Source organism: Onychomys torridus, chromosome 11 (genome assembly GCF_903995425.1).
Source record: "Onychomys torridus chromosome 11, mOncTor1.1, whole genome shotgun sequence".
Lineage (NCBI taxonomy): Eukaryota > Metazoa > Chordata > Mammalia > Rodentia > Cricetidae > Onychomys > Onychomys torridus.
The window spans coordinates 80,080,407-80,093,794 of NC_050453.1; the positions used below are offsets into that span (position 1 = coordinate 80,080,407).

The following is a 13,388-nucleotide window of genomic DNA, read 5'->3' on the forward strand; positions in this document are numbered from 1 at the left end:
AGGAAAAGCGACTATGAGCAGATAGCCACAGTCAGTAGGGAAATGGGACTCAATTTTAAAAATGTGATTCACATACAGTTTTTAGGAAGCTGCTTGCTGCATAAACTAAACTATGCATGAATTTTTCATGTCAATGTCCCTGAAGACTCAAGGGAACTCTTCCCAGAAGAAAGCATTGGGCAGCCAAAAGAGGAAGTGTGTACCCGTTCCATAGTCATGCTGGGAACCAGTATTTTTGCAAAGAGGGATTCATTTTCTTTCTCATCTGTCTGTCTGTCTGTTTGTCTTTATCTGTGTGTGTATGTGTGTGTGAGAGAGAGAGAAACAGAGAGACAGAGAGAGAGAGAGACAGACAGAGAGAGAGAGAGAGAGAGAGAGAATAAGAAAGATATAAATTAAAACTAGGCATGATGACATGGGCCTATAATCCCAGCTACTTTGGAGTCTGAGGCAGGAGGATCACATGTTCAAGGCTAGTCTAATCCTACATTGAAATAAAGAAAAGGTCTGAGACTGTAGTTCTGTGGCGAAGCACTTGCCCAGCATGCACAGGGCCCTGGATACCCTTCTCAAATTGGGAAAAGTCACTGGGAATCTTTCTATGGTATATATGTCAGCTAAGATGATGGAAAGTGAGAAAGTGATGTGCATGTGGGAGAAATAACAGGCATCAATGTTTAGTAGTAAATGATGAAGTTTTAAGACTGTTGATGACAAATATGTAGACAAACTTCAGAATGGTAACGACTAGTAAGGGAAGAATGAGATGCTGGGATTGATAGCTTTAGGTGGCCTCTGGTTTAGATGGGACATCCAAGAGATACTCTATAATGTGTCATGCTGTTCCGAAGAGACATGGAAAGCTCATTTAAGAGGGAACAGAAGTACAAAGGCCACTGAGCAGAGTGAGCTTGAAGTTGGTGTGACATATGCTGGGAACATGGAGAAAGTGGGGCATGAAAGTAGAGAGGTGAACAGGAGTCGGACCACAAAAATATAATAATGCCTTGTGTGCTATGCTCAGGACTTGGATTTAAAGTGAAACTGGAGGCATTAAAGTTTTTGTTAGAGTTGGCCTTATTTGCAACTAGAAAAGACTTTTGCTGCTAGGTAGAGGAAGTGTGGTAAGGTCAAGGGAAACAAAAGAAGACCAATGTGCTGTGTTCTGTCTTGCACAGTGAGGATGATGTTGCCTGGAATCAGTGTGACAAAATGGGAGACAGGTGCTATAGTGTAGCTGTTTCCTCCCAACAGAAACATCTCCTGAGTGGAGAGAGGCTCATAAATCTCAGGAAGTAAACGAAACATACAAGGCCCAGGAAGTAAAGCAAACCTGCAGGATTTAGGAAGCTCCTGAAATTTATAAGTTTCACAAAGTGATCCCCCAACCCCACCAGGATTTTATATATAGTAACAATTCCTGGAGAGAAGAGACTCGGATTGTCTTGCCTATCTACCAGTTGCGCAGGGTGCCGTGATGCAGCTTTCATGAGCAGTCACCCAGTTGAGGTGGGATTTCCAGTGATTCATTTGTCTTTGAATCACCCACACTCCTGTAGCTAACCCCCACCTATGCTACTGTAAGTAAACACTATAAGCTAACTGGTTTACTAAGAAAGACTTGAATGGAGTCATTTTCTTGGTCCATGGTCAGTTCCCTATCTGTGGCGAATAGATGTTCATTCATGTTTTCCTAGCAAAAGTCACACAAACACCCATAGCCAAGCTGTATTTCAAAGGATGAACCACTTGGCCTTGCAAATGAGTTCCACGTGGGGCACAGAGGCCAAAGATAACTCAAGCTTTCATTCTTCAGCTTGTAGCCAAGCAGCTAGGGGAATTGTTGTGGAAAACTAAGGGGGAAACAAACATTTGTACCAGATGTGATGAGGAAAGAGTGACAGCTACATCTGGTCCTACTGAGAATCAGGTTACTCTGACACACCTGTGGAGAAGGAACTAGGCCAAGGAAGGCCAGAGTGGTTCTCTGGATCATATTGCCCATGTAAACACATGGGGCACACATAAAATTTTAAAATTCACAGGAAGCCATATTAAGCAGATAAAAAAGAAAACATATGAAATGAGATTTAAAGCATATTTAATTTAATATCACATTTCCAAACATTTTAATGTCAGCATGCATTCAATATGAAATAGCTAGTGAGATATTATACATCTTCTGGTATTACGTCTTCAAATTCTGGCATCTCCCCCTCCACATACACATTCAGCTAATCTCAGTTCAACCTATCTGGACGCATATAGCTTAGAGCTACCATATGAGAAGTAAATCTTTAGAAAAAAATGAGGTATAAACAGTTACAGTGGGGGCTTGTTATTATATAAGGTACAGGAGAAGCTAGAGATGGCTCTGTGGTTAAGAGCACTTCCTGTTCTTCCAGTATCCATGTTGAAGAGGTCTCCATTGTATAGCTCTAGCTCCTGGGGATCAAACACCCTCTTCTAGTCTCTATGGAAACTACACATATGCACACACACACACACACATACACACACACACACACACACACACACACACACACACACACACTATAATCTTTAAAAAAGGAACAAGATTGCCTAAGTACCAGGGAATATACCTGAAGAATCTCATGGGTACAGGGTGCAACCCAGGGCACCTTGAAATTGACAGACAGACTATTTACTTAAAGGACTGCAAGTCATTGAACAATAGTGATGCTTCTGTATCCACATTACTGCAGCGTTGTTCATAATTGTCAAGTTATTAAATCAGCCTATGTGCCTATCAACTGATGAATATATAAAGAAAACATGATGTGCATATATATTTTATTCAGCCATGATGAATAAGATCATGCAGAGAAAACAAAACAAAACTCAACGTCAATATGTAATTTTCAGATTCAGAGAGACAAGTATCATGTTTCTCTCATATGTGGAATCTAGATTAAAAGTGAGATTACAGGGGGCCAATGAGGGAAGAGGAAGGAGATGATCAGGAAAGGGGAACAAGAGAAGGAAATGGGGTGTCCAGGACAGAGTGCATTAGATACTCACATGAAAATGTCATGATGAAACATTATTATTTTTATAATGAATACAAATTAACAAAAGGCCTAACAGGGAAATATCAAACCAAAGTTTATAGGTAGGCTAGAGGATATAGAACTATTGACCAGACAAAATTGCAGTTCTCACTGCCTCTACTCCGTCCCATGCAGGTCTGCTCTGTGTGCCATATACGGCTTCGTCTCAGACATTGTAGTCTGTACAAAGCCTTGGTTCAACGTGTTCTTCTCCATGACCATCAGTGACTGCCCCTTCATCATGAGCAGCTCAGCCTCAGCAGCCAATGGAAGCAAAAAGTTCAAAATGACAAGAGGAGCACAGGGGTCCTTTTCAGAATCATCCATGTTCACAAGCTACCCAGTGACATCACTAAGGGCGAGGTCATCTCCCTGGGGCTGCCCTTTGGGGAGGTCACCAATCTCCTTATGCTGAAGAAGAAGAACCAGGGCTTAATTGCAATGAACAGAGGAGGCCGGGTGGTGGTGGCACATGCCTTTAATCCCAGCACTCAGGAGGCAGAGCCAGGCAGATCTCTGTGAGTTCGAGGCCAGCCTGGGCTACAGAGCGAGCTTCAGGAAAGGCACAAAGCTACACAGAGAAATGCTGTCTTGAAAATAATAATAATAATATAATAATAATAATAATAATAATAATAATAATAATAATAAAGAAATGAACAGAGGAGGCTGCCAACACCATGGTCAACTACTATACATTGATGGCACCTGGGCTACATGGACAACCTATGTATATCCAGTTCTCCAACCACAAGGAGCTCAAAACCCACAGCTCACCCAACCAGGCACATGCCCAGACAGTCCTGCAGGCCATGAACTCTGTGCAGTTCAGAAGCCTGGCCTTGGCAGCCTCTGCTGCTGCCATGGACGCTGGATTGCCAGGCCAGAGCCTGGTCCTCTTCTACCCTGTGGCCCCAGACATGCACAAAATCTTCTCTAAGTTTGACACAGTCCTGAAGATCATTACATTCACCAAGAACAACCAGTTCCAGGCACTGCTGTGGTATGCTGACCCTGTGAGCGTCCTGCATGCCAAGCTGTCGCTAGATGGCCAGAACATCTACAATGCCTGGTGTACACTACACATTGATGACTCTAGGCTTGTCAGTCTCAATGTCAAATACAACAATGACAAGAACAGAGATTACACTTGGCCCCACATGCCTTCTGGGGACAGCCAGCCTTTGCTGGAACAGACCATGGCTGCAGCCTTTGGTGCTCCCAGCATAATGCCAGCCTCTCAGTGTGCAGGAGCTGAGTTCCCTGCCACCTTTTTCTTCCCTCAGGCCGCAGGCCCCCTCTGTCCCTAATGTCCATGGAGTACTGCCCCTCCCCCATCTTCTGCTGCTGCAGCTGCTGCAGCTGCTGCAGCTGGCAGCATGACCATTCCAGGTCTCACAGGCTGGGAGTTCTGTCCTTCTGGTCAGTAACCTGAACCCTGAGAGTCATACTGTGAAGCCTCTTTATTCCCTTCCGTTTCTATGGAGAGGTGCAGTGGGGGAAGAGTCTGTGCACTTGTACAGATGGCAGATGGCAGCCAGGCTCAGCTGGCCATGAGCCACTGAATGGGCACAGGCTGCATGGGAAGTCAGTGCACATCACACTGTCCAAACAGAGTGTGCAGCTGCCTTGGGAGGGACACGAGGACCAGGGCCTGACCAAGCATTATGAAAGCATACCTTTGCACCTCTTCAAAAAGCCAGGCTCCAAGAACTTCCAGAACATCCCCCCCCCCCACCCTCAGTCACCCTCCACCTCTCCAATCTCCCACCCTGTGTCAGAGGATGACTCAAGAGCCTCTTCTCCAGAAATGGTGGTGTCGTCAAAGGTTTCAAGTTCTTCCAGAAGGACTGCAGGATGGCACGGACCCAGATGAGCTCTGGGGAGGAGGTGATGCAGGCGCTGATTGAACTGCACAACCATGACCTGGGTGAGATCCACCACCTGCATGTGTCCTTCTCAAAGGCCACCATCTAGGTGCCCCTGGGCCTGCGACAGCTTCCACCATTGCAGAAAAGCCGCTTGAAAAAGCAGCTGAAGTGACCTTCCAGATCAGAGATTTTATTTTTTTAAAGAGAGATCAGTTTATCTGTTTTTTTTTGTTGTTGTTGTTGTTTTTTTAAATTAAATCTAGCTCACCTTGCTATGGTGGGAGATGGCTTGGGCCACAGAGGCCCAGTCAGGCCCACACCATGCTTTGAGGGGTTCAGGTGTGGGGCCACAGCTGTGGCCCAAACACAGCCATTTTCTTGTGTCAAACAAAACCAGCCCACCTCAAGGCTACACACTGGCCCTCTCAGGCCACTGGTCTGTCTCTAAAGCTGCAGGGGAGCCAGGCGGCCTGCACCACACGCTCCCTATGCTGTGCAGAAACTGGGGCCACTGCCCCAACCCCTATAATCAAGTGACATGATTCTCCCATAGCCCTGGCCAGCCCAGGGAGCCCAAACCATCCTTGTTTCCAAACCCCCTGTGACTTTTGTATTCTATTCTGTGTGGTCACAGACACCTGTACCTAGCAATATTTCCACTTGACCAAATACCTGAATCTTTTTCCATTTATATGCAAGAGATAAAGTTTTAAGTAACTTTTTAAAGCAATGATACATTGGTATGTGTATTCTAAGCTTCTGTGTCCCTGAGCTCGTCCCCTCCTTCCTGGTGACCAACTTGCAGACCAGTGCTGCCTCTGCCTGGGGAAAACAGCTCTGAGACCAGTGGGTTCCTACCTTCAAATTTTGGACCAGAGTTTTGTTTTCTGCCTGCCTCTGGCTAGGCCCAGGTGAGGGGCTGACCACTAGGCCTTAATGCCCCTCCCAAATGACCACCTCCATGCCTAGCTTGTCTCTATGGGAGGGTTCCCTGGACTATTGTTCCCTGGGCCAGACCTGGCCACATTCCACCCCGTCCCAGATGGTGTGTTGTGGGGAGTTTCCATTAAAGCAGTTTTCTAACCTGAAAAGAAAGTTGGAATGAGAAGAGTTGAAAGAGCTAAGAGACGGTGATATGAATGTTCTGGAGGTTCTATGGCTGAGTCTTGAGGCACACTCTAGCAAATGAGAGGCCAGGACTTTTTAATGAAGGTGCATGAAAATAAGGACTAAGGGGATGTGCAGGGTACCAGACAAGTGACCTGAAGTGAGCTGAGGCAGGCAGAAGAGACAGGTATGGCCTGGAGCTCAGTGGGTCTAGTGTCTCCACTGAGGACTCAGGGACATCCTTTAGACCTGTAGTCATGGTGGCAACTTCCATACTTCATCTTGTCATGTTGACATCCAATGACCTGCTGTGTAGCAATTTATGAAACACTCCCTTCAGGAAGGAGAGGGTAAGTCATGAAATGAACTTTACGCATCTGAGAAATGAGACTTATTGGGATTCCTGAGAGCACCTCCCCAAGGTTATAGAAACAGTAAACAACTGTATCTGTAGGTAAGGACAAGTGAGCTGCTGAGAACAGATTCTCGAACTGTTGAGGTGCCTGTCAGTCCTGCAGACAGCCCAGAGTTGCAACTTTCAAGAGTGGTCACCCGTGTTGGGGTGGGCTTTTCTGTGATACTACTGTAGTTACGTTTTCTCTGCACCCTGTAGTAACTCCCTCCACACTCCCGTTAGTGACCCTAAACAAAAACTCACTGGTTGGCCTCGGTGGCATTTGCCAGAACCATTTACTCTGGTCTATTATGGATTTCCTCTTGGGGTGAGAAGACTGTGTTGTGTCTCCTGAGGAAAAGTCTCACACAACATCCTCCACCCACTGCATTCCCTGTGTGCTCTCCTACTCAAGAATGCAGGATGGGAGGCAGTGGTCTCTTAGGGAGCATGGTGTTGCTTTATAAACAGAAATCTCAGTTCTAAATTGGAATTTCTGTTAATAGCAAGTTCCCTGCAGCAGACCTCAGGCACACCTTTGGCACACCCCAAAGGAGCAGCACCAAACTTCTGCTGTGGGCTCTAGGACAGCCTTTAGAACAGTGGTTCTCAACCTTCTTGATGCTGTGACCCTTTAACACAGTTCCTCATGTTGTCGTGACCTCCAGCCCCCAACAAAATTATTTTGTTGCACCTGTAATTTTGCCACTGTTATAAACTGTAATGTAAATACCTTATATATACTGGATATCTGATATGCAGCCCCTGTGGAGGGTCATTTGACCCCAAAGGGGTTGAGAACCCCTGCTTTAGAGGGATTTAAGCATCAAAGACAGAGAAGTGCTGTGTTTATGTTTGAGAGACTGGCAGCAGCTATGTGCAACAGAGCTCTGCCCTGCCTGGGTTGGAGATTCACGTCCTCACAGCTCCTCCATCTCCTCTGTCTCTTTGTATCCTTTCATCTTTCACCTCACCTTCTGTGATGAACGAATCATAAACTGCACCCTGCTCTACTGCTCCTGATCCCCAAGAAGCCGTCTTTGTAGACAGATTATTAAACAGCACTTGAATATGCCAGACACATGTATTTCTGATCACACAGACATCCAGAGAAAGGGGGAGGTGGGGAACTGAACTAACCAGTTATGATCTTAGCACTTAGATGCCCTTAGGAATGTCTTTCTAATTGGCACCAGAGCAGAGGCATCGTACAGGCCACTGTGGGCACTGCTGCCCAGATGAGATATAGACGCAAAGGCTAACAGACTGAGAAAGATGCTGAAGAGGTATCAAGATGAGGGTGAATACAGCATTTTTGTCAGATTTGGTCTTCTCCATACATATTTGAATCTCATGTGTATGTGTGATGTGTGATGTGTGATGTGTGTGTGTGTGTGTGTGTGTGTGTGTGTGTGTGTGTGTGTGTGAGTGTGTGTACATGGAGGTTTCTGGGTGTCAATAAATATATATATCGTGTAGATGTATACAGAGGCTAGCGATCTTTCCTTAGGAACTAGCAAACTAGTTTTAAAGACAAGGTCTCTCATTTGGAATTCAATGAGCAGGCTGTGTTGGCTGGCTAGAAAGGTTCAAGGATTTGTCTGTCTGCCTCCAAAGCACTAGTATTATATGTGCCTGCCACCAAACCTAGCTCTTTAATATGCAGTGCTGGGGATCAAACCCAGCCACTTAGGCTTGTACAGTAGACACTTTATTGCACACACCATCTCCCCAGCTGCCTGAACCTTACCCGACACTGTATCCATAGGCTGCATGATGGTCTATCTCCTTGCCTTTGTTACTTACGTATTCATTGAATTATCAATGTGGTGAGGGCTTACTCTATGGCAGGCATTGCTTGTATAGTGTTCACACATGAAAGGAACACAATCCTTAGTGTTACAAAGCATACATCAGAACCAGGAGAAGATAAATGTTAGACAAACACACTATTAGATAAATATATCATTTGGAATTGGAACTGCCATAGAAAGAAAATCCTTAAGGAATTCACTGTATACCCACACTTTTGTCTGTGACTAGCTGTCATTGGCTCTCCCAGCAGATTAACAGGCTTTGTCTTGGAAACTACTGAGTTTCCCACAGTGGCTGGTGTGGAGTCTGCCTATGTTAGGAGATCTCTGGGGCAGAGGACTAGTAGGTGGCTTTGCCTAATTATTGCCTTCTCCAAATGGACATTAGAAGGACATGTTGCACAGAAGGGGTCTCTCCAGCCTCGCAAGTCCTTGGATCAGGCACCTGTGCTCCAGACCTTTCTTTTTCAAGAGGTAAGAAAGGAACTCTTCCCCTGGGGATCACACAAGACCTAGCCAGCAAGCTTGCACTGAAAGCCCCTAATGTCACATAAACATAAGGTACTCCACGTATGCAAAGTCCATTCTTGTGCCAGCTGCAGGTGAAGAACAGGGTGTGACTTAGTAATTTCCAAGATGGAAGCCTTCCTCAGAAGCCCTCCAGGCAAGAATCCATATGTGGCAAATAAGGACTGCCACAGGCTCCAGAAGCCGGGTAGCCAGGGAACAGTCTTCTTCCAGATCCTCCACAACAAAGCACCCCAGGACATCTGAAGTCACCTGCTGTGCTGTCACATGTATGACAGCACTAGGAAACTAATAGAAACTGCAAATGACGCATCTCATGGAACATCTGTTACTTCCTTAGCCCACAAACCTTTCATGCTCTCTGCCAGGGCTCCTGTCTTGGTCAATGGGATCCCTAATCTTGGTGACAGTTGGCTCCTGCATGTCCCACTCCTTTGAGCCTCGCTGTGGTACCATGTTCCCTGTGTGTGTGTGTGTGTGTGTGTGTGTGTGTGTGTGTGTGTGTGTGTGTTTCTGCATGGTCACCTGCTTATCTTCCATATTTCATGTCTTGTTCTGTGGAACTCTACTGTTCTCCCTGTCCAGCCCGCTCACACTATGTGTGGTTCTTCTTCTTCTCTGTACTAAGCATTTTTCTCAGACTTTCCCCATTGTGTGTACTTACCTGTCACAGTGCTGTGTGTGTATGCCTGTGTGTGAGTGTTCATGTGTGTGTGCATACTCTGTGTGTGTGCCTGTGTGTGAATGTTCATATGTGTATGCATGCATACAGGTGGCAGAGAACAATCCTAGTTTTTGTTTTTTTTTTTTTGTCAGGCACCTTCTACCATGTTTTGTAGACAGATTTTTCTTTGGGCTGCCAGCTCTCAAATAATGACACAGAGGTTTCTTATTAATTATGAAAGTTCAGTCTGTAGTTTAGGCTTATTCCTAACCAGCTTTTATAACGGAAATTAACCCATTTATATTAATCTATGTTCTATCATGTGGCATTACCTCGCTTCCCTCTTGCATCTCCTGTTTTCTCTCACTGTCTATGGACTCTGATTGCATGCCAAACCTTGAAAGGTCACATGGGCCACTACCAATCAGCTCTCATTGCTGTCTCTGCCCCCCTAGGGTTCCCTGAGAGCCTAGCCTCATGCCTGTGAGTTTAAGGCAGCAGCTCTGGGACTCTGCTGTGTCCAGGATGCTGCAGGCATTTTTACACAGCACCCCAGCTGCTCAAGTGCTCTGCTGCACAGCAGGACCTCTTAAAAGAGCCACTGAACTATTGTATGCCAAACCTACCTGAGAGACCAGTTTCTCAGGCCCTGTGTTTGGATATTCATGGCCCATGTTGGGCACCACATGTAATGTGAGAAAGTGGTCTCTTGGGTAGTCTCCCTGTACAGAGGTGTGGCTCTTTTAAGAGGCCCTGCTGTGCAGCAGAGCACTTGAACAGCAGCTGCTGTGCTAGGTAAAAATGCTTGCTATGGAAGTAAACTAATCTCAGCACTCTAGAGGAGGAGACAGGAGGATCAGGAGTTGAAAGTTGTCCCAAGTTACATAGAGTTTGAAGGCAGCCTGGGCCTCATGAAATTCTGTCTTTAAAAAGTAGAAGAACTGGACCAGAGGTGAGTGCCTGGGGTTATAGTCAGAGAGGCAACCGCCCCTGCGTCCCAACCCTGGGCACCATCTTGGGATGACCTGCCCAACTTGGCCCGTTTCTGGCCAATCGGCAGGCCCTGTGGGAAGGCTCCCCTTTTCCAAGACAGCAGGCAGACCCTGCAGTCTCCACACCCTGCCCCCCACAACCATTTGCCTGAGACCCCAGCCACTTCCTGAGACTCAGAGACCAGCCCCCAGCTCACACCCGCCTGGGAAATCCCATCTGGACCAGAGGTGAGTGCGTGGGGTTATACTAAGAGAGGCAACTGCCCCTGGGTCCCACCCATGGGCACCATCCTGGGAGGACCTGTCCAACTTGGCCCAAGTTTCCAGCCAATTGACGGGCCCTGTGGGAAGGCTTCCCTTGTCCAAGACTGTAGACAGGTCCTGCAGTCTCCACACCTTGCCCCCATACCCATTTGCCCAAGACCCCAGCCACTTCTTGAGACTCAGAGACCAGCCCCTGGCTCCCATCCACCCCAGAACTCCCAACTGGACCAGAGAGAAACCCACGGTGGACACTACAACCTCAAGGCCTTGCAACACACTTATGTGCTGGAGACCTCAGCCACTTCTGGAGACTTAGAAACCAGTGTCCAGCATTCCATCATGCCCTGGAACTCCCATCTGGACCAGAGAGCCCCCAGCTCCCATCTGCCTCGGAACTCCCATCTGGACCAGAGCCTCCATCCTGTCCTGAAACTCCATCTGGATAAGAGGAGCTCCCATGGGGACAAGATAAGAAGACCCCAGGGATATCCTGAGATGCAGAGTACAGACTCCCCAGGTCCTATCTGGCCAGCACTCTCATCTGGACCAGAGCTCCCATCTAGACCAGAGAGAGGCTCCCTAAACCTGTCAGCTCTGTCTGGACCAAGTACACTGATAAGACCAATAACGAACCCAAGAGGAGATGGGCAGACACCAAGGTAGAAGTACATACAACAAAATAAAGAGCAATATAGCATCACCAGAACCTAGCCCTTCTCCAACAGCTAGACCTGAACATCATGTAATGGAAGAAGAAGAAGAAAACAACCTTATAAGTAACATCATGAAGAGGCTAGAGCCTTATATAGATGAAATCAAAAATAAAGTGGAGAAACAAACAAATAAAAAAATGGGAAGAATATTATTAAAAATAATGAGAGGAAAGGGCAATTAAAGCAGAAAAAAATGAGTCCCTGAAAGAAAATCAGGAAAAAACAAGGGAAACAGTCCAAGACCTTAAGAGGGAAACAGAAAAAATGAAGGAGACACTGGCAGAAGGAATGCTGGAAATAGAAAATCTGAGTAAACAAACAGGAACTTCAGATGCAAGTATAACCAACAGAATGCAAGAGATGGAAGAGAGAATCTCTAGTGTTGAAGATATGGTAGAAGAAATAGATTCATCAGTCAAAGAAAACACTAAAACCAACGAAGTCATGACCCAAAATCTCCAAGAAATTTGGGACACCATGAAAAGACCAAACCTATGAATAATAGGGATAGAGGAAGGAGAAGAATACCAACTCAAAGGCACAGAAAATATATTTAACAAGATCATAGAACTAAACTTCCCACCTTAAAGAACAAAATGCCTATGAAGACACAAGAAGCCTATAGAACACCAAACAGAGTAGACCCCAAAAAGTCCCCTTGCCACATAATAATTAAACAACTAAACTATAGAATAAAGAAAGAATATTAAGGGCAGTAAAAGAAAAAGGCCAAGTGACTTATAAAGGCAAACCCATCAGAATAACACCCAATTTCTCAATGGAGACTTTGAAAGCCAGAAAGTCCTGGACAGATATAATGCAGACACTAAGAGACCATGGATGTCAGCCTAGACTAATATACCCAGCAAAACTTTCAATCATCAGAGATGGAGTGAACAAGATCTTTTGAGACAAAACCAGATTTAAACAATACTTATCTACAAACCCAGCCCTACAGAAAGCACTAGAAGGAAAATGCCAACCTAAGGAAGGCAGATACACCCATGAAAACACAGGCAATAGATAACACCACAGCAGTAAACCCCAAAGAAGAGAAGTACACACACACTAGCACCAAAAAAGTAAAAACAATAACAGGAACAAACAATCTCTGGTCATTAATATCCCTTAATATCAATGGACTTAATTCACCTACAAAAAGACACAGACTAACAGAATGGATACGAAAACAGGACCCAACTTTCTGTTGCATACAAGAAACACACCTCAAATTGAAAGACAGACACATCCTGAGAATAAAAGTCTGGGAAAAGACTTTCATATCAAATGGTCTTACGAAGCAAGCTGGTGTAGCCATCTTAATATCCAGCAAAATAGACTTAAAACTAAAATCAATCAAAAGAGATGATGAAGGACATTACATACTCATCACAGAAAAGATCCACCAAGATGAAGTTTCAATTCTGAACATTTATGCCCCAAGCACAAGGGCACCCACATATGTAAAAGAAACGTTACTAAAGCTTAAATCACATACAAAAGCTCACACATTAATAGTGGGAGACTTCAACACCCCACTTTCACCTCTGGACAGATCAGCCAAATTGAAACTTAACAGAGACATAATGGTCTTAACTGATGTTATGGCTCAAACGGACTTAATCAATATCTACAGAACATTCTACCCTAACCAATAAGAATATACCTTCTTCTCAGCACCCCATGGAACCTTCTCTAAAATCAACCACATACTTGACCACAGAGCAAAGCTCAACAGATACAAAACAATTGGAATAACCTCCTGTGTTCTATCAGAACACCATGGTTTAAATTTATATTTCAACAACAGAAAAAAAACTACAGAAATCCTACAATCTCATGGAAACTGAATAATGCTCAACTGAATAACCAACGGGTTAAGGAAGAAATAAAGAAATTAAAGACTTCCTAGAGATCAATGAAAATGAATACACCACATACACAAATGTATAGGATACTATGAAAGCAGT

General features: G+C 45.2%; 1 pseudogene; it reads left to right on the top strand.

Annotated features, from left to right (window-relative positions):
- Window positions 1-3,309: 3,309 nt before the first annotated feature.
- LOC118593346 lies at window positions 3,310-5,048 on the top strand (annotated as a pseudogene).
- Window positions 5,049-13,388: the final 8,340 nt, after the last annotated feature.